The sequence below is a fragment of the Callithrix jacchus genome, chromosome 6 (genome assembly GCF_049354715.1).
Source record: "Callithrix jacchus isolate 240 chromosome 6, calJac240_pri, whole genome shotgun sequence".
NCBI classification, from domain to species: domain Eukaryota; kingdom Metazoa; phylum Chordata; class Mammalia; order Primates; family Cebidae; genus Callithrix; species Callithrix jacchus.
Window position 1 is genome coordinate 67,553,526 of NC_133507.1, and position 26,717 is coordinate 67,580,242.

Consider the following 26,717-nt stretch of genomic DNA (forward strand, 5'->3'; position numbering starts at 1 on the left):
TAAGTTAGTTCTTTGAATAAAAAAAATTAATAAATTCCTAGCAAGACTAGTAAAAAAAATAAGAAAAATATTAATATCAATAATTAAGGTGATATCTCTAAAAATCTTATGGACAATAAAAGGGTAATAAAAATATATTACATACCAGTTATATGCCTGATAAATTTGACAGTTAGATGAAATAAAAAAATAATTTTAAAAATGTTACTAAAACAGATGAAAAAATAGAAAAATTTTAATAGCCCTTTATCTATTATGGAAACTGGATCTGTTATTTTAAACATCTCTCTGCAAAAAAACCTCCAGCCCAGATGGTTTTCCAGGTGAATTCTTCTAAACATCTTAGGAAGAAAATATACCAAGAAAGAAAGGGAATACTTCTCAGCTTATAAAACCAGGATAACTGTAATATAAAAATCTGACAGATTTTACAAGAAAGGAAAACAACAGACCCATCTAACTCATGAACATAGATGAAAAATCCTATATAAACATCAAAGAATCAAATCCAGTAATATATAAAAATAATACAGTAAAGATAAACGAGGTGCATTCCAGAAATTCTGAGCTGATTTGTGATTTGCAAAACAATTGATGCAATTGACAGAAATAAAAAGAATAAAAGTATATGATTGTCTTAATAAGTGAAGCAAACACATTTGTTGAAATTCAAAACCCATTTATGATTTTTTAAACTCTCAGAAGGAAATAATAAAAGTAAAAAAGGGTAGAAAACAAAATAAAAACAACAGCACTAATAAATAAAAATTATTCTCTGAAAAGAAACAACAAAAGAGAGAATTACTAGCCAGCCTAAGCAAGGAAAAAAAAATGACCCAACAATACTTAAAATGAACTGGGAAACAACCATTGAAACAGAAAAAAATCAAAACAAGTAGACTATTGGAAATGCTGAACAAATGTATTTGAAAATCTAGAAGAAATTGGTAAAAGTTTTTACAAAATGTAACTTTAAAAAATGTATACCAGTGGAGAGTATAAGCTTAAATAAACCAATTTACATAGAAGAAATGGAGAAAAGAGTTACCTCATAAAGAGGTGCCAGGTCCAGATGGTTTGCTATGTAACCTCTACTAAACTTTTAAAGAATGGGTAATTATGCTGTATAAACTGTTTCATAGGTCAGAACAAAAAACATTCTCTTTTTATAAACTGAGTATAACATTGATACCTAAACTTGATAAAGATAAATAAATGGATTAATTTCACTTATGAATATAGATTCTTAAATCCAGAAACTATAATTTAATAGCATATTAAAATTTTTAATGATCCACTATGACCAAATGTAACATATTCTAAAATTGTCAGGGGTGTTTCAATATTAGAAGATCCATTAATGTAATCTACCATATTAAGAGAACTAAACAGAAACTTTTTATTAACTTCACCCATATTGCATAGACCTTTGACAAAAATCAAGACCTATTCTTCATTATAAAGTGTCAGTAAAATATAATTAATGCATTATATACTCATATTAAATCTGCATAAGGCAGCAGACTAAATGATGTTAAAAATGTGGAATAACTGGAAGTCTTATATACTCCTGGTGATGGTATAAAATTGGACACCTGCTTAGGACAACTGGCAATTTCCTATACAGTTAAATATACACCTATCATATATATACATATATACTAACAGAAATATGTAAACATGCCAGATCGCCATCTGTAAGATACTTGCTGAATAAATCAAGTTACATCAATAAAATTAAATGATTAATTGATTGAACCAAGAATGTTCTCAGTGGCCTTCATGACAGCGAAAAAAATTAGAAACAACCAAAATGTTCATCAATAGAAGAATGGGTAAAAAAAATTGTATATTCATGCAATAGACTACTGTACTGCAATAAGACATGCAACAACAGGGATAAATCTCACAAATAACAAGTTGCAGAAAAGAAGCCACATACAAAATAGGACATACTACATTATTATATGCATATAAAATTTAAGAACAAGACAGACTAAGCAGTGGTAATAGAATAGTTTAATGGTTGCCTCTGGGAGAAGGAAGTGTGGAACTGAGTAGAAATGAGAATAAAAGAGTTTTCTGGAATGATGGAAATGTTCTATATCTTGATTGGGGTGTGGATAACCTGGGCAAGACCATACATTTATCAAAAGACAACAAAATTAACACTTAAGACTTCTGTACTTTGTGATAGATAAACTAAATTATGCCTTAATAAATGCATTTAGATATACAAATAAAACTATATAAGCCTATATAAATAAAACTACAATGAGATAGTATTTCTAATTCAAAAACCTAACAATAACTTCTGTTGACAAGCCTGTCAGTACACAGAGCCTTCCAAACAGTGCAGATGACCATACAAAATGTAGTAACTGCTCAGGGAGGGGAATTTGACACTCTGCCAAAACTACTCAGTAGCCGCAATTCTAGAAATTCACCGTAAAGATACACATCCAAGCATTCAAAACTACATATGCACAAGGTTATTCTTTGCAGATATTGATCATTCATTGTGAAAAATGAGGAACAATCAAAATCACCATCCATAGGATACTGATCGAACAAATCAAGATATGTTTATGAAATGGGGAACTATGTAGCCATTAGAAAAAAAGAATGAGTATCAGCTTATAAAGATAAGTTTTGTTTTTACTAATATTATTGATATACTAATTTTGAAACTCCTTCATGTGTGGTGAAGGAGAGAACAAATGAGTAAATATATTGAGTTTGTTAGAAAGGGAGAAGGGAGAAACATACGTGGAATAGGAAAGGTGAGAGTAAGTGCTATGTGGATTTGAATTGGTGATATTAGTATAAACGTATATTCAATATATGCTTATTTGTGGACATACATATACATGAATATATGTCTATACACACAAATACACACACACTAATTTGGGTTTAAAAATCCCTGTAAAAAAATGAAAGGCAGCTTGGAGAAATGCTTGAATCTTCCAAGACATGTACAGTACAAGCTGAGTTTGGAATATCTTGTGGTGCCAGAAAACATGGAGGTGCTCAAAGGCCAATGAAGGAGCCTGTACAAATGTGACAGTGCTACCAACTGGTGTACCTAGAATGTGAATAGCATATAAGTATTCATTATGCTATTTTTTCAACTTCTCTTCAGATTTAATATGTTTCTATAAAAGCTTATTTATTTATTCATTTATTTTTGAGACAGAGTTTCACTCTTGTCACCCAGGCTGGAGTGCAGTGGTGCAATCTTGGCTCACTGTAACTGTCACCTCCTGAGTTCAAATCATTCTCTTGCCTCAGCCTCTTGAGTTGGGATTGTAGGTGCCCACCACCCCGCCCCCACCCCCAGCTAATTTTTGTGTTTTTTAGTAGAGACTAGGTTTCATCAGGTTGGCCATGCTGGTATCAAACTCCTGAACTCAGGTGATCCACCCACCTGGGCCTCCCAACATGCTGGGATTATAGGTCTGAGCCACTGTGACTGGCCTAGAAAAGCTTTTTTTTTATAAAAAGTATTTATTACAATTGATGATTGCTGAGATACCAACTCGTTGCTCTAAAAAATGACAGATATAGGAAAAGAGAGAGGCATTTGTTATTCCTTTTCTGCAACAATTATTATTCAGAGTAACTAAATAGTTGATGAGAGAAAGATTTTTCTATAGAAACCTAGCTAAAAAATAGAAAATAAAATTATAGAATGAGAAAAATCACCATTTTGCAATCTGAAAGAAAAAACTGAATCCAGTGAATTATCATCAAAAGATACTAAAACTATTAGGTGAAAAACTGGTGTGGAACTGGGTTATGCATGGATCAGACTAGCAATATGTGAATATACTAATTATGATGTGATGTGTTAGAACCCACCACCCTGAGCTAGTGCTGCCTAAAAACTTGAACTTGCATCTAATAGAAACTCTTAATCTGAATATCAGTTAATAAAGAATATTAGGGGGGCCGGGCGTGGTGGCTCAAGCCTGTAATCCCAGCACTTTGGGAGGCCGAGGCGGGTGGATCACGAGGTCAAGAGATCGAGACCATCCTGGTCAACATGGTGAAACCCCGTCTCTACTCAAAATACAAAAAATTAGCTGGGCATGGTGGCGCGCACCTGTAATCCCAGCTACTTGGGAGGCTGAGGCAGGAGAATTGCCTGAACCCAGGAGGCGGAGGTTGCGGTGAGCCGAGATCGTGCCATTGCACTCCAGCCTGGGTAATGAGCGAAACTCCGTCTCAAAAAAAAAAAAAGAATATTAGGGAATGTGTGAACTAAATGCAAAATGTGTAATACTCTATAGGATAAATTATCAAGTTTATCAAATAATTTTTTAAAAAAGAAAAAAAGGAAAGAATCTGTTACAGTAAAAATATAGCAACCAAAGGCTGCAGAAAGGCATTGTTTTAAAATTAGGGAAATCTGAAAATAATTTGGGTGTTAATAATATTAAGGAATGACCATTAATTTGTTAGAGAGTAATAATATCCTGATATAGACTTAGATATGAATATTAAGAATTTGAGTGAAATAATATGGAAATTTTTTTCAATTACTCTAGTTTCTCTCTAATAACAACAACAACAATAAAAAGCAGGGAGGGGGAATAAATAAAACAATACTGGCAAAATGTAGATAATTATTAAGTTAGGTGATGTAGAGGAGTTTATTATGCTATCCTCTCTACTTTTGTCTGTGTTTGAAACTTCTTAATTAAAGAAAAACAGAAAAAGTTAATAATTGTTTGGTCAAGGATGTAGCAATAGATCTGACATTAGTGGGCAGACTCGAAATACAATCTGGAGGATAACTAACAGAACTAGTTGGATGTGGAAGATGAGTGGTGGGCAGTATTGTGTAGGTAAGCATCTAACAGACCATTCTGGGAGGGTCAGGGAAGATCCCTGATTTGTAGTATTTGCCAATTCCCATCATGTAACTACTCCCACCATGACAATCCCAAACTGAACGTGGATTTGGGAGATGTGCACAACTGCCTCTTCTCAGTAGGTGAGACCAGTGCCAACACACCCCAGGATAAGAAAAGTGATGAAACAAGGATTAGGCCTAAGTTTTTGGTTTCGACAGTTGGGTAAAGTAGCTGAGATCCTACATTAGGTAAATTAGAGTCCTTGTAATTTAAGTATTAAAAGTAAATATACATGAGAAAGAAAGAAGTCAAATTTCAGGACAGTGGGCTATCTGTGGTTGGGAGTGCAGGGGAGAAGGGGGCACCAGGGCACAGGTACTGATCATTACCATATTTGGAATATATTTTAAGGTCGGTGGTGAGTATATGGGTATTCATTAAATAATTCTTTTTATTTTATTTTTAGTTTTAGTTTTTTTGAAACACGGTCTCACTCTGTTACTCTGATGCCCATGCTGGAGTACGGTGGTGTGATCTCAGCTTACTGCAACCTACCCCTTCCAGGTTCAAGAGATTCTCCCAACTCAGCCTCCGAAGTAGCTGGGACTACAGGCATGCACCACCATGCCCAGCTAATTTTTATATTTTTGGTAGAGATAAGTTTTCACCATGTTGTCCAGGCTGGTCTTGAACTCCTGACTTCAAGTGATCTGCCCACCTTGGCCTCCCAAAGTGCTGGGATTAAAGGCGTAAGCCACAGTGCCTGGCTTAATTATTCTTTATACATTTTTGAATGTCACAAGTGTATCATAATAAATGACAAATGAAATAAAAATAAAGAGGAAAAAGTAAAAGAGCTATCATGTTTCAAGTTTATAATAAAATAAACATGAAGACAAGATAATGATAATATTGAGTAATAATAACTCATTATTTTGAAGCCATAGCTGGTGATTCTGATTATAATTCTAAAACCTCAGCTCCTCTCACCACCACAAATACTCATGGAATAATATGTGCTCACATAGACTACATTTTATCTATTGGTGTTCAATTATAGCATAATATTCTGAGAGGCGAGTGTTTAGGAGCCCACTAGTCCACATATGTTTCAAAGCTGACCCCTACATTTCCATGTCTTCAGTCTCATTTCAATTTCTCTCACCATTAAAAATAAAATTCTTGGTTGGGCATGGTAATTCACACCTGTAATCCCAGCACTCTGGGAGGCCGAGGCACATGGATCACCTAAGGTCAGGAGTTTGAGACCAGGCTGGCCAACATGGTGAAACCCCATCTCTACTAAAAAAATTAGTTGGGCATTGTGGCAGGCATCTGTAATCCCAGCTACTCAGGAGGCTGAGGCAGGAGAATCACTTGAACCCTGGAAGCAGAGGTTGCAGTGAGCCGAGATCATGCCATTGCTCTCCAGCCTGGACAACAAGAGTGAAAATCTGACTCAGAAAATAATAATAAAATTCTTATTTTAGCCATCTTAATACCACAGGTGTCTTTTGTTTTGGACATACATATATATGTATGTCACCTCCACCTAAGAAGTCCCCATTGGTTTCATAAAAACAGCAACAACAACACAAACTCAAAAATTAAAGGAAAGTAGCAGTTTGGAAGTATTTCAGTAATTCCGCTAAAAAATAATAAAGACTATGGAAGAGGACACAAAAAAGTCAAAAGATATTCCATGCTTATGGATTGGAAGAATAAACATTGTTAAAATTTCCACACTCTCCAAAGCAATCTACAAATTGAATAAAATCTCTCAAAATACCAATGACATTCTTCACAGAAGAAGAAAAAAATTTTAAAATTTATATAAACTGCAAAAGACCCAGAATAGCCAAAACTATAATAAGCAAAAAGAGCAAAACTAGAATAATCACATTATCTGACTTCAAATTATACTGCAGAGCTGGAGTAACCAAAACAGCATGGCACTGGCATGAAATAGACACATAAACCAATGGAAAAGAATAGAGAATCCAGAAACAAAGTCATACATCTACAGTATACTCAGTTTTAGCAAGGGTGCCAAGAACATACATTTGGGAAAAAACAGTCTTTTTAATAAATGGTGCTGGAAAAACTATACATCTGTATACAGAAGAATGAAACTAGATCTCTATCTCCCAACATATACAAAAATTAAATCAAAATGGATTAACGACTTAAATCAAGATCAGAAACTATGAAACTACTAAAAGAAAACATTGAAGAAACTCTTTAAAACATTGATCTGGACAATGATTTTCTGAGTTATTACTCAGGAAACCCCACAAGGACAGGCAACAAAAGCAAAACAGACAAATGAGTTCACATTAAGTTAAAAAGCTTTTTCACAGCTAAAGAAACAATCAACAGAGTTTAGAGACAACCCACAGAATGAGAGAAAATATTTGTAAATATTAATCCCATCTGACAAGGGATTAATAGTCAAAATATGAGGAGCCTAAACGACTCCTTAGCAAAAAGTCTAGTAATCTGATTTTGCCCAAATGGGCAAAAGATCTGAATAGATATTTCTCAAAAGAAGACATACAAATATCAAACAAGTATATGAAAAGGTGCTCAACATCATTGATCATCAGAGAAATGCAGATCAAAACTGTGAAGAGATACCATCTCACCCCAGTTAAAATGGCTTTTAGCCAAAGGACAGGCAATAGCAAATGCTGGAGAGGACATAGAGAAAAGAGACCCTTGCACACTGTTGGTAGGAATGTAAATTAGTATAAGCACTGTGGAGAACAGTTTGGAGGTGCCTCAAAAAACTAAAAATAGAGCTACCATATGATCCAGCAATCCCACTGATGGGTACACATTCAAAAGAAATGAAGTGAGGATATCAAAGAAATTAGCACTCCCATGTTTATTGCAGCACTGTTTTTACAATAACCAAGATTTTGAAGCAACTTAAGTGTCCATCAACAGATGAATGGATAAAGGAAATGTACATATACACAGAGTACTATTCAGCCATTAAAAAAAATGAGATCCTGCCATTTGCATCAATATGGATAGAACTGGATGTCATTATGTTAAGTGAAATAAATCAGGGAGAGAAAGACAAACTTTGCATGTTCTAATCTGTGGGCGTTAAAAATTAAAACTATTGAACTCATGGAGATAGAGAGTAAAAGGAAGGCTACCAGCGGCTGGGAAGGGCCGTGGGGGAATGAGAAGGAAAGTGGGTTAATGGGTGAATAAAAAAGAAAAACAATGGAAAGAATGAATAAAACCTAAAAGCTGAGAGTGCAACAGAGTAACTATAATAAAAAATAACTTAACTGTACATTTAAAAATAGCTAAAAGAGTATAATTGAATTGTTTGTAGTACAAAGGATAAATGCTTGAGGTGATAGATCACTTTTCAACAATTATAATTTTGTTTATGATGTTTGGAATCATTTCAATCTGACATCTGGAATAATTACATAGCATTTCTAGGAAACCAGCTTTTTTTTCCCCAAGAAAGTTACATATATAGTAACATATCCTCCTAATGTGATTATTACACATTGTATGCCTGTATCAAAATATCTCGTGTATCCCATAAACATACACACCTATAATGTACCCACAAAATTAAATTTTTTTAAAAAGATGAAAATTTCAATTAAGAAACCAAGAGTGAGCAGGAGGAAGTGAGTGAAATTACTTTTTATTGAGAAAGGGTCTCGCTCTGTTGTTGCCCAGTCTGGAGTGCCGTTAGCACAATCTTGGTTCACTGCAACCTCTGCCTCTTAGTCTCAAGCCATCCTCCTACCTCAGCTTCCCAAGTAGCTGGGAATATAGACTCATGCCACCATGCTCTGCTAATTTTTCTATTTAATGTAGAAACAAGGTCTGACTATGTTGCCTAGGCTGTTCTTGAACTCTTGGGCTCAAGCGATCCTCCTATCTCAGCCTCCCAAAGTGTAGGGATTACAGGTGTAAGCCCCTGCACCAGACCCAGAATTACTCCTTATAAGGTAATGAAGATGGCATGGATAAAAGAAAGCAGTATAGAGTTACATCTTAGATTTCTGGCTTGACGTCTAAATTGTGCCATTCATGGAAGGGTAAAAACTGGTCAAAGAGTGGGTTTTAGAGGCTGGAGGGGAAACAGGAGGCTTAGCTTGGGACACATAAAAGATACTAAGTTGACATCTACTCCCACTCCTACCCCACAAGAACTCAAATTTTTGTGAGACAAGTGTCATGATCTTACAAAGGAATGATGGAGCAGATGGAATTATAGTGCGTTAAGAAGAGACGAGGAAGTGAGGGATGCAGATAACAGTGTAGATCGCTGTGGTCTTTTGAGATTTTCCAGGAAATACAGGAGGGAGGGAAGCTGTCAGATTTATGTATCAGGGACATAGGCACAGTAGCATGTGTGGAAGACAGGTGGAAACTGAAGCTGTATCTGCATAGTATTTACTATGACATTAAGAAAATTCACTAATTGTTCAGGGCGAGGGCTAATTAGCAGAACCAAAGGGTAGTTGTTAGCTGATTAAATATTTGCTGGTCAGTTTAAAATGAGATGACTTGAAAACAAATGTATATATCCTCCCAGCCTCAGCAGACCACATGGAAAGCGTAGTTGGGAAAGGTTAGTATTAAAAATAAAGTTGCACTCTCCTCTCTTCCAAACAGAACGAGAAAAGGAAGAGGATCATGGAAGTAAAATAGCATCCCTCCTTGTCTCACATGTCAAATTATGTAGGCAACAAAATCCAACAGAAGAATGACACAATGTCAGAAACTTTCATAGGACAGAAGTATTTAAAGCATACTTTGCTGAAAACTAATTCAGAAGTTTTGCTTCTTAGAAATGATATTTCCCCGCGGAAATTATAGGTTTCTGCCAAGACAGAGAGAGCTTTTGCTTTCCCAACTAATGTCTTTGAGTGATCTCTCTCACTTTCAACAATTATAATTTTGTTTTTGATGTTTGGAATCATTTCAATCTGACATCTGGAATAATTACATAGCATTTCTAGGAAAGTAGCTTTTTTTTTCCAAGAAAATTACATATATAGTAACACATCTTCCTTGAAAATTCAATGCTTCAGATTCTTCACAATTTTGCACTCCACTAGAGAAACTGAGCACAGCACAGTGGCAGGTCATCATGGAAGAGAAGATAGACTTTACAATTAAGCAGGCTGGAGCTTGACTGTCAACTCTGTTAGCAACTAGCTGCACTGCTGCACTGCTGCAAGCCCCAGTGAAACGGGGCTAGGATTATCATCTCTGCCTTGTGGTTTTGTTGTCACGCTTAAGGGAGATAGCATATTCCAAGCTCAACTAAGTGGCACATAGTATCTGTTCAATAAGTGGAATCCTCGAGTACAGAAATTCCTTTAAAACAGTTGACAGGAAGTTTAGGTTATCAATAGCCTAGTAAATACTCACTTATTGTGATGTGGCTTTGGATGATGAGAACACAGTATCAAGAAACCTCTATAAATCAAAAAATGCTCTGTTGAATAAGAGCATGAAGTTTGAGACAAGCACAGATTTACATTTGTAAAGTGTCTGTTTCTTATTGCTGCTGTAACAAATCACCACAAACTTAGCTGCGTAAAACAACACAAATGTATTACTGTACGGTTCCGCAAGTCAGAAGCCCAAACAGGTTTCAGTGGGCCGTGATCAAGGTGTGGGCAGGTCAGGGCCATACTTCTCCATGGGAGTGTCGGGGGTAAAATCCATTTCCTCACCTTTTCCTGCGGCTGCACTGCTTGGCTTGTGGTGTTTTTCTCCATCCTCAAAGCCCATCTCTACACCATCTTTTCTCTTTTACCTAGATCTTCCTGACCTCTGTGTTTTTTGTTTGTTTTTGTTTTTGGTCACCCAGGCTGGAGTGCAGTGGTGTAATCCTGGCTCACTGCAACCTCTGCCTCCTGGGTTCAAGCAATTCTCTTGCCTCAGACTCCAGAGTAGCTGGCATTACAGGTATGCACCTCACGATGCGTGGCTAATTTTTGTATTGTTTTTTTAGTAGAGACAAGGTTTCACCATGTTGGTCAGGCTGGTCTCGAACTCCTGACCTCGTGATTCCCCCACCTCAGCCTCCCAAAGTTCTGGGATTACCGGCATGAGCCATTGCACCCAGCCCTGGCCTCTGTTGTATAAGGACCCCTGTGATTACACTGGGCCCACCTGGATAATTTTGGATACTCTCCCCTTCTCAAGACCCTTACTCACATCTACAAAGTCCCTTTTGCCAGGCAAGGTAACATACTCATAGACCTGGGGACCAGGCATGGACATCTTTGGGGTGAGGAGGCATTACTCAGTCTATCAAAAAACCAAAGACAAATTACACAGATATTACACATAGAAAGTAGCAGTTTGACAGTAAAAAGCTTGAGGTTTATTGTGGAACCTAATCTACACCACAAACAAAAAGGAAATGCTGTGATCTAAACAGCAAATATGATACTGGAGTAAGATAAGACACAAGCTTTGCTATTTATTTACAGCTGATTACGACTTGAGGAGAGCTGCTATTACGAGTTATATATAATGAGCTATGGGACAGACTCTAAGGAGAAAAAGTATAAATTACAAAAGTAATTGAAGAGGGAAAAATAAGTCTTCTGAAAAAATAAAGGAATTGTAACTGCATAGCTTGGGAGGGGGAAAGTAGCATAAATCCTAATAATTAATCACAAGAGTATGGGTGTGGGCCAGAGATAATTACCAGGAAAGGTTGATTATGTGCTCTCCATGTTCACAGAGAGCTGAAAAATAGAGGAAATGAGCCAAACTGCAGTAAGGAGCTGGGCTTTTAAAAAAGGAAGTTCTTGACCATGAAGATCAGACTACCAAGGGAAGCTGTGTAATCTCCATCCTTAAAGAGCTTTAAAAATAGTATAAACAGCCATCTGCACAAGATGATTTATGCATTGACCTTCAGGAGGCGGGCCCAGATCATCTCATGAAGTCCCTTCCAAGTGTGGGATTCTATGATTTAATCAGTATGTGATTTTTCTCAGCTCTACATTTTGTGAGATAACCAGCAGATGGAAGCCACAAATTCCCCAACATCATACCAAAATCATGGTTCCTCACACTGGTAGGGCCCAGTCATGCTTGCCAAATTGGCATCCGTTGTAAAAATCATTGAAGGACCCACCTCAAACATTTATTTATCTCCTTGTGGGTGTCTGGACCACCCATGTCCACAAAATGCAGATAATCCTTATATCGATTCATGTGCATTTCGCTCTGATTTAGCATAAGAGAAAGTTGCATATATTAAAAGCATTTGTCTGGTTGTGAAGCCTGAGACAACAGCTCTCAAAAATGTTATTAGAAATTTATAGACTCTAAGCAGAAATGAGGCTATCTGGACACTTTCCTGTGAAAAGATTTACAGCCCATTTGGGCCTCAGTGTTTCTCACTTAGATAACAGTCATGGTTCTCTGTATATATTCATTTGTATACTGAACAAATATTTGGGTGAAAACTGTATTCTAGGTAAAGTACAACACATCAGGGGTGTAACAGTGAGGCCCAGACTGTCCTCCCTCCTCAGAGCTTAGTGTCTCCTCCAAATAAACAGGCCATTTAGATGCCAAGCAGTAAAAGCTACAACACAGTTGCAAACAAGGTGCTGTGGGATAGCATATGAAGAGCAACCAACCCAGTCTAAGAGAATTTTTGGAGGAAATAATGCCCAAGCTGGGATCTGAAGTATGAATCAGTACTTTTGGGGGACGACTGGTGGAAAAGTATTTCATGAAGAGGGAACAGTGTGGGGAGAAGCTAGTAGAGTGCAGCAGCATGGGAAGTGAGAGGCATTGGGATATGGCTGGAACATGGAGAACAGACGGAGGATAGAGGGGACTGGGAGGAGGGAGACAGCAAGATCAAGTCAGAGATGAGGCTTCAGAGGTCAGAAGAAGCCTCAAAAGTCATGTTAAAGAATTTGCCCTTGATGTGCAGGTAATGAGCAGCCATTGAATGATACAGATCAGGTTTGTCCTTTCAAAAGATTTATCGGCAGACTTTTGAATGTAGAGGACAGAAAAACATTTACATTTGCTTCAGCAAAAGGAAAGGCTTATCTGAGGAATACTGGGAATCCGAGGAATCCGAAGAGTGAGCATCCAAATGGAGTGAAGCAACAGAGCGGAGGGGAACACAGTGGTGCTGCCTCATTCATCGCCCGCTGCTGCTTCTTTGGGCTTCATCCTCTCCACTTGCTCTTTCTGTTTCTCCAGCTTACACTAATGGACACCCAAAGCTTCTGAGTTTTAAGCTCCCAGTCTTGACAATCCAGAGATAGACTGGCCCAATTCTCTTGTTTCCAAATTCAACACTCCAAGGAAGAGGACTTACAGGCCCAGCTTTAGTCTAGGAGCTCATCTCTGGACCGAGGAGCTGGGGCCAGGAAGCTCTGTGCAATCCAACAGGGCAGCTGCTGCTGCAGCCACTGGATGGGAAAGAGGGTGCGTTCCCAGAGATGGAAGGCAGGACTGCTCTCTAGATTAGCCATGTGTCCTTGCAGCAGCCTTCATCAATGGGAAGACTGAAGGCACAGACCCAGTACGGAGATGACTGCATTTGTGCAGCTTGTGCCTGAGGCCAGCAGGGAGAGGTGCAGTCTCCACCAAGCCCAGGAACTACCCACCCGCACTGGCCTCTGGCCCAGGGCAGGCTCCGGCCCTCCCTTAGGCCCCATGGGCCACAGGACAGGTTGCTCCCCTGGTGTTCTTTATTCAAAACTATAACTGCTGGCAGATTCTGCTCTCATATATGAATTTTCAATCAGCACACTTTTACTCAAATTGTTCTTTTGTTTCATTGTGTTACTAAAAAAAATCTGACAGGTTGGCATGCTTGTTTATGTGAATGTCTGGAACTGCAATATCTTGTATGTTCATGCAGGATCACTATATAGGCTGCAGTTTATAGTATTCTCTGAAACAGTCAGTATTTAAAAATGTTTTCTTAAATTAGTGCTGAAGTGTGAGATGTAAACCTTTTTATTAATGAATAATTTACCTCCCTTCAAGTCTCCATCCGCTTTAAATTTCTGCCATTAGACGCTACATAGAACAATATGTGTGCAATTACATATTTAACCACTAGATGGCACCATACATCTTTTATTCTAATTATCTCAATAACCAGAAATTGGATTTGCATTTTTGTTTTTATTTACTTCTTTCCACAGAGTTAATGATATTTTCACATAAGTTATTGAATATTCATTAGTGACACTACTTATTTGTGATACTCCTTTTAATCATATACTAAATTTTTATATATGCTAGATAATATTTCCTAGGAATTTCATTCCTTTATCTGTCAATCCTTCCTATAAAGCCATGCCGTTTTAATTATTCTTGTTTTACAATATCTTCTAAAACCTGCTGTCACCACTATTCGTCTTCAATTATGTCTTCGTTTTCAAAATCCTTTTTATCCATTAATTTATCAAATAAAATTTAGATTTATTAAATCAATTTTTTAAAAATCTACAATGGCACTTGGAATTGCTAATAAATTTAACAATATCAGTAACGTCAAATATATCAATTTTTTAAGAAAGTTCTAACTTTGCATTATTTATTTCCTTCAGCAAAATGAATGCTTTGAACCAGTGATGTAGACAACTGCATATATATAGTTCTTGGCGTGAGTGTGTGTGCGTGTGCAGAATAAAGTAATCCAGAGAGATAGAGAGAAAAGCATATTCAAACATTCATTATAAAAGAGGAGAAAAGGGGGAGAATCTTTTCACATCTAACCAACTATAGGCAGATTGGCTAAATATATTATTATATAATTCAAACAGGATATTTTGCTCCATTAAACATAATAATTTCAAATGATATATACAGCATGATAACATATTTGTTTTTAAAAATAGAGACAGAAGAAAACAGGTAGTAAGCTAACTCATTCTCTTTGGGAGGTAAAATTATAACTAACTCCTATTCTCTTAATGCTTTTCAGAATTTTCTACAGTGACATGTATTGCTTTCATAATCAAAAAAGTAAAGCAGGCCGGGCACCATGGCTCATGCCTGTAATCCTAGCACTTCTGGAGGTGGAGGCGGGCAGATCACAAGGTCAGGATATCGAGACCATCCTGGCTAATATTGTGAAACCCTATCTCTACTAAAAATACAAAAAATTAGCCAGGCATGGTGGCGCACACCTGTAATACCAGCTACTCAGGAGGCTGAGGCAGGAGAATCGCCTAAACCCGGGAGGCAGCGGTTGCAGTAAGCCAAGATGGCGGCACTGTACTCCAACCTGGGCAACAAGAGCAACGTCTCAAAAAAAAAAAAGAAAAGAAAAGTAAGCTGCAAAGATATGCCATTTTCTTATACAGATTGATTTATTGTTCAATTTTTCATAACAATCTGATTCAATAAATACGTCTAGTGAGAGTCAAAGTAAGGAGAACTTTCGTAACTGGGAGAGAAACTTTATGAAACTTTCATGCGCATGTCCCCTGCTAGAGCCTCAGGGAGCTGATGTTACCACATACTGCAGGTCACAGTGGTTAGAAGTGCTCATGCAGGACTCTTCAGCCCCACTACTCTCTATATGTCCAACCTCTCAGCCTTCCCAGTCTTCACCTTCTAGCGAGTGACAAAAATCAGAGCTTCTTAAACTTTCTGGTCTCTGGAACTCTCTTAAAAATTGACTATCCCCAAAGGACTTTTGTTTATGCAGGCTATACCTATTAACATTTCGCATATCCAAAATTAAACAGAAAGTCCTAAATTTTTGTTTTATCCATTTAAGTTAAAAGAATAGTACCATTACAAGTTAACATAAATATTTTTATGAAAAAGATTGTATTTTCCAAAGCAAAAAATAACGAGAAACATGGCATTGTTTTACATGTTTTGAAATCTCTAATTGCTGACTTAACAGAAGACAGGTAGATTCTCATGTTTGCTTCTGTACTCAGTTTTTATGATCATATTTTGCTATTGTATGCTGTCTAGCTTCTGGAAAACACAAGGCAAAAAGAGCAAAAACAGCCAATGACATCTTAGTATCATTAGGAGAATAGTTATAACCTGAAAAAGGTCTTACGGAACCCCAGGGGTTCCAAAACCCCACTTTGAAATTAATTACTCAGCAGGACTAAACCAACTGAATTATCATCACTTCATATCCTTTCCTATTTTTTTTCTTCTCTAATATTCATGAGCTGAACTACAACTGAAAAAGAATAATGGTGAGAATAAGAACATGAGCATGAAAGAATGGTCCCTCGTTATCCACTTGCGTGTGTGGAATGACCAGAACATTTTAAGCCGGATGTGCATGCATTCTGGAAGTGACAGGGTCTGTTGAGGTCATCTATACCCAGGGACTCCACTGTCACCAGCACTGGTTACTTGTTGCCAATCTTTCACTCTGTTTACCTCTACTTCTCTCCTACCTATTAGTGAGTTCAATATTCCTATGGATGATGCTCTCTCAGTTCCTTGGCCTCCTCACCTCTAGAGATCCTGTCCTCCTCTTTACCCTGGCCACACATTCTCATGGATAAACCCTTGTACCTTTACCATAACTGCAAACCCTCCATAACATCCATTTTAAGTGGCTTGCTTTTCTGGTCAATAACTGCTATTTTTTCAACTCATTTCCAATAGTCCCCCATCCCCACCTCACCAACATCTACAATCTGCCTGGACCTCTCTTCCTTAATTAGCCACTTGGCTAAATCCATCCTGCCATCTTCAATCTGTTGATCCTGCTGGTTTTTCCTGCAGCCTCACTCACTCGGTCATCATCTTGTTTCAATTTCGTGGTCACTCATTATAATCACTCCCTTAAATATGCCCCCATCTTCTCTGCCTTACTCTTGTTCATCAGACTCTCTTGGATAAAGCCAAACCGTAGTTAAATTTGGCATTCTGCCTACGTTGTGACTACACTCACACAAATGAATATATCTAGTGAAAATTCCACTAGTAACATTAATATAGATTCATGATCATTAACATTATAGGGGTGATTAACACTGCCTAGCAATTATACTGTATTTCCCTAGATAATTTACTGTTCTACTCTCCAATGTGGTAATTTCTTAACTTCTCTCTTCTCAGATTCCAACACCTCCTCCTCCATCCTCATGCCCAGCTGATGGCCTTGCTTCCTGTGTAACTGAAAAAACTGAAGCAATCAGAAGAAATCCTCCATTTCCTCCATTTATGCATATGTGTATACATGTTCCACCTTTTTTCTTGCGATATAGTTGAGCCATCCGAATTTCTGAAGGCCAGCCCCTAGTATGGCACTAGATCTCATCTGCTCTAACCTACTCAAGTCATTGTTCCAGCAATTTTCCTCTCTCCTGTCTTATCAACGTAGTCTCTCCTTTTTGTCTGTATTGCCTAGTAAAACCTTTCATCATCCTATTGTCTTTCCAGCTATTGCCCATTATTTTCCTTACCTTAAGAAAAAAAAAGTAATGAAACAAAATAAAACAAAAACAACAGGCTGGGCATGGGGGCTCACGCCTGTAATACCAGAACTTTGGGAGTCAGAGGAGGGCAGATAACGAGGTCAGGAGTTCAAGACCAGCCTGGGCAACACAGTGAAACCCCATTTCTACTAAAATATACAAAAAAACTAGCCTAGCATGGTGGCACCTGCCTGCTGTCCCACCTAATTGGAAGGCTGAGGCAGGAGAATCACTTGAACCTAGGAGGTGGAGGTTGCAGTGATCTGAAATTGCACCACTGCACTCCAGCCTGGGCAACAGAGTGAGACTTCATCTCAAAAAAAAAAAAAAAAAATTTCCTCTTAATCTAGCTCTTCCTGCTCACCGTTGAACCTACTTTAATTGAAATTTATTTTATTTTTTTTCCCAAATTTGCTCTTTTCGAGCTCACCAGTAACTTCCACATTACTAAATCCAATGGTCAATTCTCAGGTTTCATCTTCCTTGAAAACAGTTTGACATTTGACAGAACTTTTCACTCACTCCCTCTTAAAAAAAACTCTCCTCACCTGGCTTCCAGAACATGTTGGAACATCTTCGGTTTCCTCTGCTTGATAGTTGTGAAGGAAGAAAAGAGCAGAGTGTTGGTTGAACTGGAATTGCACAGGTCTCCATAGGAGATTAGGTCAGAAAGAAAAATAAAGAGAGAAGGCTCAGGTGGCTCCCCTGGAATTGAAAGAGAGCAAGAAAATGACCTTTGTATGATGCAACAGGATGACATCGAGCCTGGTAAGATCATCTCAGTGAGCAGATGGATATTAACATTCAGCACATCAGGTCCTGAAGATCAAGGATCTAAGCAAAAAGCCAAGAGATGCCATAATGATGGAGAAGGGTAAAGTTAAGGGTAATAATATCGGAAATCCCAACTCCAGCATGGTAACCAGATTGTAGTAATGCATATATATGCACTACTATGCATATATTTACTCCCTAACTTTTACAAGGCGTTTTCACATCTACTAATTGATTTCTTCACTGTATCCCTAGGCAACACAACTATTGTTATCCCAGTTGAGGCTTGCAGAGGTTAAAACAACTGTCTAAGATTATATCAAGAGTTTTAACAGAGTTAAGACCAGAAGCCTGATCCAGAAAAATCAAGAAGCAGTTCCCAGGCAGTTTCTTTCTAACACAGAAATCCTGAGCAACTGAGTCAGAAGCATCTAACGGATTGGTCCAAAGAGACCAGAGAATCAGCATCAGCTCTTGAGACTGGGTGCCAGGTATGGATGGCACAGGGCTGGATGGAAATAAGTAGCAGCACTGACAAGCCAGTGCCTGCGAAAGGGGCACTTCATGAGGGTCAGGACCCCAGTGGAAGCAGCTGTGCTGAGATGAGCTGAGCACAGGTAGCCATAGCAGGTGGGTTCATCTGATTGAGGGGAACAGTGAGGGTAAAGGAAGATAAATAATATCTGACAATCATCCCAAAGAACAAATCAACCCACAATTCTCTGTGGAAAATCTGATGTTTAGTTCCTGGAGTCCTTAAGCCTCCAGCCTAGGGAAGAGGAAAGTATTTGATGTTTGATAGCCATTAGAGACTGAGTGAATTTAACTTAAATTCATCATTTGAGGAATTTTAAAGAGTTCATAGAAAGTGCATAATCCTTACAAAGTAGAGGAATCAACAAGTTATTTCCTTGACATGCTATTTGACACTTCTCTTTGGAGCAGGATTTTTGAAATTTCAAGTATAAGAAGTATATTGAACAAGCACAACCCATCATAAAATCACAGCACTCCCCTTCACGTGTTCAGTGGAGTTAACCTTCCCTTGCCCCTAGTTGAACATTCAGGTGCATCCCAGGACTTTTCTAGATACTCTTGGGTGTGTATGTGAGGACAAGAACATCCTACAATCCTTTTAGTAACAGTGAGTGGAATTCAGTAATCAGAACATCTTACATAACCAGAAACCGAAACTGATTTAGCACTGAACCTTCTCCCGTTCCTGTTCCTGGACTGCTCCACTGTGGATGGCTTATTCTTTATTCCCCACCTGGTGTTTTCCCTCCCCAATTCTGTGCTGTCCCCGCAGCTTGCTAGCCAGTTTCTGGGTTAAGGCCAGAGCTAGAAGAGAGACATGGTAAAGGAGCAGGAAATGTCCTTCTTGTACCAGCTTTGGGCTGTTCAGGCCTGGCAAATGTTTGCAGATGAGTTTTTCTTTCATGGGCACTTTCACAGGCGTCCTGTAGGGTCCCTGCCTGGCCCCCACCCTGTAGTCTCATCCAGGGTTAATACATCCTATTATGGGTGGCCTAAGGTAAGTAAGGTGACCAACCATCCCCACAGAAAAATTCCCATTTTAGCCTAAAGGTTCCACATCTTGTGAAACTTCTGAGATCCAGGCAAACCAGAATGGTTAGTTAGGAGTTACTCATGAGTCCTTCTTTAGCCTTTATCTGATATTAACTTCAAATTCTGTCTTCCAGTCCTTCTATCATCTAGGGCCTTTGGACAAATTCATAAAAAGATCCACACTGACTCACTTGCCCAATAACCCCACATATATCTAGTCCACAGAAAATACTCCTTTGCTCTTTGAAATCTGAAGATATAATCTCTCCATTCTGCCTGGATTCAATATTTGTGAAGGTCATCTGCATGTGCATAGGCAAAGCAGCTCCCTGACCTCCCTTCCCCTTTTCTGGAGAGGATTCAGGATTGTCCTGGGATGATTAGAACAGATTCCTCCCTAACACCTTTGAGGAGACTTGGCAATGGTCAAGGGGCCTCAAGGAGTGCGTAGTCTGGGCTTCTTGCAAAGGTGCATATTTTTTGTGCATGTGATCTCCTGTCGTCCTTTTGATGTATCTGCTGAGCCTACAAATTACAAATTTCCCTAACCATAGAAGCCCCTATCTAAGTCTGTTTTATGTAGCAATAATAAATACCTTACTGATTAAATTACCATTTAAAAACATGAATTTTAGTCTGAGCATGGTGGCTCATACCTGCAATTCCAGCAATTTGGGAAGCCAAGACAGGCAGTTTACTTGAGGTCATGAGTTAAGACCACCCTGGCCAACATGGTGACAACCTCGTCTCTACTAAAAACAAACACACAAAAAAACTAGCTGGGCATGGTGATGCTCGCCTATAATGCCAGCTACTACAGAGGCTGAGGCAGGAGAATCAATCACTTAAACCCTGGAGAAGGAAGTTGCAGGGAGCCAAAATTGTGCCACTGCATTCCAAGCTGAGCAACAGAGCGAAACTCTGTCTCAAAAATAAATAAATAAATACAACAAGATCACTAATTTTAATAAGATAAAGCTGTTAATTTAAATAAAAAAAATAAATACAAAATTTTAATAACATACAAGATTATTAATAAAAAATAAAGATAATGCCTTATCCTCTTGCCTTTCTTGTCTTATCTTCTTTGACTTTTTACAGCATGAATTGCTCCTAGCTTGAAGGAATATAATTCAAAACTTTCCAAATGGACTCTTGGAGGTCTCCCTTACTAAACATGGGGTAAACCAGAATGGAGTAACTGATCTTTCCAAAGAAATTATTTCAAAATTCTCCTGCACGTCAACTCTTTTCATTCTGAAAATGGTTGAGGGGATTCAAGTCGTGGAATGTAAATTTCACATACTGTGAACTGGCTTTGGAATATCACATCAATTCTATCTTGGTGTCTCAGTCTCTAACTTTAATTTTAACACTCTATTACACAAGAAACAAAATAAAAACTAACCCAGTAGGTGGCACCTGCAGAAATATATGCAAAGCAAGTGTGGCAGATTGTATTTTCCAAAAATGGCCATAGCAATATTTATGTTCCCACATACTCTCCCAGAACCTTGACATCCTTCCATCAAGCAGTGGAATCTATTATCTTCCCTTTGAATATGGGATACCTCAATGACTTGCTTCTAACAAATACAGTGTAGTAGACATGATGCTTCCTGACTTCCTAGTTGAGGTAAAAGAAGGCAATATAGCTTCTGGCTACTTCCTCTTAACCCCCACCCCTCCAGCCGCACTCTCTTTCTTTCTTGCATGCTCTCTCTCTCTCTCTAATATGGACCAGTGACAAAATTTGTGAAACCCAGGAGAAAACGAAAATGAGCAGCCCCTTATTCAAAATTAAGACTTTCAAAACAGTGACAAGCACAGAGCCCTCTTCTGTGTGTGAGCCTTGTGTAATTACACAGGACACAAACCCACGAAGCCATCCCTGTTTGAGATGCTTATCTTTGAAAACCAGCCACCATGTTGAGAGGAAGTCCAGGCCAAATGGAGGAGTTATGTGTAGCTATTCCACTTGACAGCTGCTTAGTCAGCTTGGACGGCTATACCAAAATACCATAAACTGGGTGTCTCAAACAACAAACATTTATTCCTACAGTTATGGATGCTGAAATTCCAAGATCAGGATGCTAGGAGGGACAGGTTCTAGTGAGGGCTGTCTTACTGGTTTACAGACAGCTGCATTTTGCTGTGTCCTCACATGGTGGAAAGAGGATGAGCTAGCTCTCCGACCTCTTCTTATAAGGGCAGTAAACCCATTAATGAGTGTTCCTAGCTCCGGACCTGATGACATGCCAAAGGCTCCACCTCCAAATGCCACCTAACTCTGGATTAGATTTGAACATGGAAGTTTGTGGAAGACATGATCATTCAGTCCACAGCAACAGTCCTAGAAATACCCTCAGCAACAGCCAGAAGCACCCTCCAGACATGTGAGTGAGCCAGCATTCATATGTTTCTAGTCCCAGCCTTTGAGTCTTCTGGATATGATACCTGGCCTCATAGAAAAAAAAAAACTATCCTCCCTGTGCTCTATCCAAAGATTCAATGAACATGATGAAATCCTGTTTTGCACCCCTAGATTTGGGGTCATTTGTTACTCAGCCAAGCAACTAGAATAGCATGACTTATAGACAGGACTTATGAAAGACATGCAGCCCAGTCACACCTTCCCTGTCTCTGCCATGGCAGAATCTGCACACCAGCATGTCTTCCAATACCATGTGTGTCCTCCCCAGGGTTGATCCAAGTCTCTGGATTACAACACCACAACACCCTAGCAACAGAACCCAAAACTCTCCCTCTGCAGCCTTCTGCTGTCTGAAGCAGCTGCTACTTCAGACATCTTTCCAGTAACAAACCTTCACAGTTCTCTATATGAGGCTGTACAGCTCCCTTCACAGGGCTTCAGCCTCAGGACATGAGGACCACAAAGACCACTCACACAACACCACAAGCAACCCTTCAAGTACAGTCGTCATCAATGAGACAAGTCCCCAACTTCAGATTTGGGGTTACCCTTCCAGCAATCACACCCATTAAATTGGCCTGATGGAGTGGATTGGGAATTTATGTGTCATTTATATCAGGGTTTCTATGAAAATGAGTCTGATACCCAAACCTCATAGTTTTGAAACTCAACCTTTTCATTGGTTCAGAACCATAATTGAAGCTGTGATTGCATATGCTCCATTTGACTTAAATAACTGTTGGGATTCAATAACTCTGTCCTTTCTGCCTGCTTATGTGAGTGCCTTTGGAAGCCATATCTCTTGGAATTTAAAACATTCAACCCATAGCAAATTAATATGTCATAGCATAGAATTTTGTACTTCTAAAAGAAGTACAAAAATAAAAGCTCTAACTAGAAGGTTAGACATTTTTTAGGTTTTATAAATTATGAAACCATGACCACTAAAAGAAACTCATCCATTATACAAAATGATCTTATGAGTTATTTTGAAAAATATAGGAATGTTCTCAAAGTAAATGGTGTTTTTACCATAGTAAATTTATTCCCTGCAACAACTTACTGAATTATTTGCTTTGCTCTTGTTAGTTCCCAAATTCAGCTGTTCCTAAGTGAAGATGTCTTTTTCTCTAAGTTTTCCTTTCAGTCATATATTAGTGCCTGTACCATTTCAAAGTCATGTAAACATTAACTTACATAATACATACTTTTTAAGAGCCAAAATGTTCTCAAATTTTGAAAATATTTCTTACATTTCTCTCTGGTATCCAATTGCCAAACAAACTTAAATTCAAATTTCTATCAAACTTGTTTTCTGTATTCAAATCACTCTAATTAAACACATCAAGCATAATAAAAACTAAAATTAAAAATTAAAATAAAATGGCATTGCATCCTTAAAGGATTATGTTGAATTATTAAAAAAACAAATCTGAGTGTTGCTTTTCTGTTTTTTCTTTTTCCTGAATCATGTCCAAATTAAACCAAGCATGACCATAAAGAAAGGTTATCAAAATACTCACAGTTCAAGCTCTCTACAGGACCGTTTATACTGCTATAGTACTACAAAGTAGTAATAAAAGTAAGTTAGGAGGAAATGTGAATTCCTAGCTGGAAAATACAAAAACAGGATGTTACAGAACAATGGAAAGCCACCCTGCCTAGTGGTGTATGTACAGTTAGAGAAATTGACCAACCAATTCTATTATAAAATAAAGAGAAACAATATCATTTTTAAAGCACTTTGGAATGTTTTTACAGTATTTGGCTCCAAGTAGACACTCAATTATACATTTGCTAATAAAATAATACAGCTTACCTCATTGTTTTACTCCTCAAAACCTTGCAAAAAGGATAATACTGTCAGGAGAAGTTCTGGAGTTCTACAGCTACCATTGTGACCAGTGTTCTTCCAGTATTACACATCTGACACTGCACTCATTCACTCACTCATTCATTCATTCATTCATTCAGCATTCATACATCCATTCATGAACTCTTCAAAGCCAAACTTGTGATTAGTTTATTCAAGGAGAACAGGAGAAAGCAATGCAGTGGAGAACAGAGACATGTAACTGCAGCAGTGTATTGCACAATAGTGGTGTAATAGAGACAAACTGCTCTCGGGTCACACAAGGCTTCCTGGAGCAGCTGACACTCAGCTGAATCATTAAAGCTGAGACAAACTAATGATATTGTTTCAATTCATTGTGTCTAAATCAGCACTTCTCAAGCTACAAATGAAGGAACTCTAATATGTGGCTTAATAACAAATATTCTGTGGATGACAGAGTATCCCTATTCGCAGCAGTTGCTCTGCAGTTTGACCTAGTTCTTCATTCATTGCAAATGATGCAGGTTGGTCTACTGTTTCACCAAGGAGCCTGTTGGATTTGACCATTCAGGATTAGCCTGTCATGATCTGGCGCATGCATGCAGTAAGCCCCCTTGGTGGCCTGATAGCTGAATATTCTGAATTTGAAGACTAAAGGACAAGACTCTGGAGCAGAGGGGACATTGTAAGACATTGCATCATACCACAAGTCTCACTCTGCAGTTAATATCTTGGGTAACTTTTCTTAATTATTTAAGGGGAAATTAAACATTCTTTGGATGGATTTGTGGGTGTGATAAAGAAAGAATTTATTTTAAAAACAAACTGGAAGTGATAATAAGCTGGATTGCTCTATATTTAAGTTAAGAAGCCAAAATCAACTTATCAAAGGGCCTTTTGAAGTTGTACAAGGCAAAATCTTCTCTGCTCCAGGGTGAGACCAAGTAGTGCATATCATGGAAAGCCACTCAGCTCCCACAGTTTCCGGGAGAACAGAGAAGAGAGTCCATGGGTTGCCCGTTTAAAGTGAATAATCTGAGCACAGAAATGTTGAAAGCTAAAATCAGAAATAGATTAGTTAGAAAAAAAGTTAAAGTGAGAAGAAGGCTCTCCAGGCATCTCCCATTGTACACAGCAAGTGGCCAGGCCTCCATAACAAACCTGAGAAGAGTGCACCACTTTGTGAATTCGAAATCTGGCAACAACCTACATAGGCCCACCTTTTCCAGTGTGTTTCATGTCGTTTTTATAGAAGTCTCAAGTTGGTGCTTGTGATTTCTACTAAAATTTTCCCTTGGAATGAATTTCCCATGTGTTCATGGGGATTGTTTGTGGGAATTCTAAGGTTTGCTTATGCTTGCCACATTTCTCAATGGTTGGGGCAAGACGGCACAAGTTCAGAGTGGAAGGCATGCCCTCTCCTACATGACAGAGCCCATCTCAGGGCCTGAGCTTACATCTAAAGAGACTTTGATATTGAGTGGCATACACTGCTCCTTATTTTAGGTGATGCTTCAGATGTGCAGAAATCTCCCTGTAAGTTGTGCAGTGTGGTTGTGCGAACACTGAGGCTCCTGTAACAAAGAGTGTGAAGAACAAAAAATGGTACTTATGGCTGAGACTTTGCTCTGCACTGGGTCTTCCCATTACCCGTTGCCTATCTCATCAAAGAAGTGGGATTCTCTGAAGAAAGGAAAAATTTCAGGCATTTACGGCGTTTGGCTTTACTGTGTTTGTACAAATACTAACTCAGTCAGTCCAGTGGAAAATGAAACTGAGAAAATAAGTAATAAAATAGAAAGTGAGCTATTTTTTAGCATTTTAATTATGAGGAAATTTCACAATTGTACACATATTATTTGTGTGTGCAAGTCATCTGGTAAGCTTATTTACTCATGCAACAAATGTTTTTCAAGTGTTTACAATATACCAAGTATACCAGCCTCATGCTAGGTTCTGAAGAGACAGAGGTGGAGTAGTTTTTTGATTTTCTGCTTCTCTGTAACCATCTCAGAACTTAATGCCTTTAAACTACAATTCATTATGCTCTTTGAGTGAATTGATTGGACTCAGCTGGACAGTTCCCACTTGGTGTTGCTCATGTAGAGACAAAGATATAGTGGTTGGAGCTAGAGGCATATGAAGGCTTGACTGGTCTGGACATCCAAGTTGTTTTGTGTGCCCACAGCTGGGATGGCTAGAAACATCTGGAGCTGTCTAGACCTTCTCTCTCTCTTCATGCATATGGCCTATGCACATGGCCAACTTGGGCTTTCTTACAGCAAGTTAGCCTCGGGTAGTCAGATGTCTTCCAACATTTTCTGGAGCACAGAGACAAAGGCAGAAGCTGCAAGGTTTCGTATAACCTAGCTCAGAGTCACGCAGCCTCACTTCCACTGAATTCTATTGTCACTACACAGGACAAGTCCAGATTCACTGTGGGAGAAGATGGCCCAAGGCTATGAATGTAAGTGTGGTTTGTTACAGACTATCTTTAAAGGCTAACCAGGACAAACAAGCATTGTCCCTAGCCTCAAGAATTTATAATAGTTAAATAAACAGTGGATTCAGAGTTGTAGTCCTGACTACTAGCTTAGGTCTCACCATGTGATTGTCAAAGTGATCAAACATTTAAAAACAAAATAACAAAATCTTAACTAAAATCACTATTGAAGAGGATTTTTAAATGTTATATACAACTAAGTGCTTGGCAACAATTAAAAGCTATGCTTTCAGCGGGGCACAGTGACTCACACCTCTAAGCCTAGCACTTTGGGAGGCCA

At 38.4% G+C, this 26,717-nt stretch overlaps 1 long non-coding RNA gene across 1 annotated transcript in view; it reads right to left on the reverse strand.

Moving 5' to 3' along the window:
- The window catches only part of LOC103793766 (uncharacterized), a 47,106-nt gene that overhangs the window by 838 nt on the left and 19,551 nt on the right, over positions 1 to 26,717 (reverse strand). The window contains exon 2 of the long non-coding RNA XR_008482149.1: positions 17,872 to 18,028. This is a non-coding gene — a long non-coding RNA (uncharacterized LOC103793766). The remainder of the gene's footprint in view (positions 1 to 17,871; positions 18,029 to 26,717) is intronic.